Raw genomic sequence first — 791 nt, 5'->3', positions numbered from 1 at the left:
ATCCAAGAGTATTATTAAGAGAACATGACAACTTTCAGAACAATTGTAAAGACATATGTTATAAACCCATTTTAAGAAAGTAATAAGAAAATGGTAGAAAAATCTGGAAAAAATGAGAAAGAATACACATTATACTGTTAATAGTAGCCATCTCTGACTCAGGTCTCTGTGAGATTGTAGGGGCTATTTGCTTTCTAAAGTACACATATTTGTACTCTGCATTTTTTGCATTGATTTTTGAAACCAGCGGTGGGGGAAAACATGTTAAGGATGGGTTTCCTCACCCTACAAAACATTTGAGTATCTCTGGCACTTTGTTTGGCCTCACACCTCCTTTGCCCTCCTTATCTCTCTCAAAGTCAAAGCCAACTGCACCTCCCTAAGCATTTCCCAAGAGCTTCAGTTTATTCTGATAGCCTTCCTTTCTGATCTCTGGGCTCTTTGAATCACAACCAGTCCCCTTTGATTTCAGACTCTGTTGTTTATCAGCTGACTGTGCCAGCAAGGTGCAGGCCTCCACCCTGGCCTCGGTGCTGAATGGTAGGAAGGGAACAGAGATGACCCTCACATTGTGAAAGGAAGTGATGTCCCCTCTAGATTCCTGGTCAGGGCAAGGGGGACTGGCACCCTATCCCCATCCATGGAGGGAGACTCAGAGAGGAAGCTTATGACCTAGACACTAGCTCTCAGCTGCCTCGGCCAGTCAGACTGACAGCACTCTGTCCCTGCTGAACAGCTCCCCAACCTCACGCCGCTGCCTGGCATGCCCCTGCTTCCACAGTGAAGACTTG

This window comes from Manis pentadactyla, chromosome 2 (genome assembly GCF_030020395.1).
Source record: "Manis pentadactyla isolate mManPen7 chromosome 2, mManPen7.hap1, whole genome shotgun sequence".
Classification (NCBI taxonomy): domain Eukaryota; kingdom Metazoa; phylum Chordata; class Mammalia; order Pholidota; family Manidae; genus Manis; species Manis pentadactyla.
Note: the sequence above shows the minus strand (reverse complement) of the source record.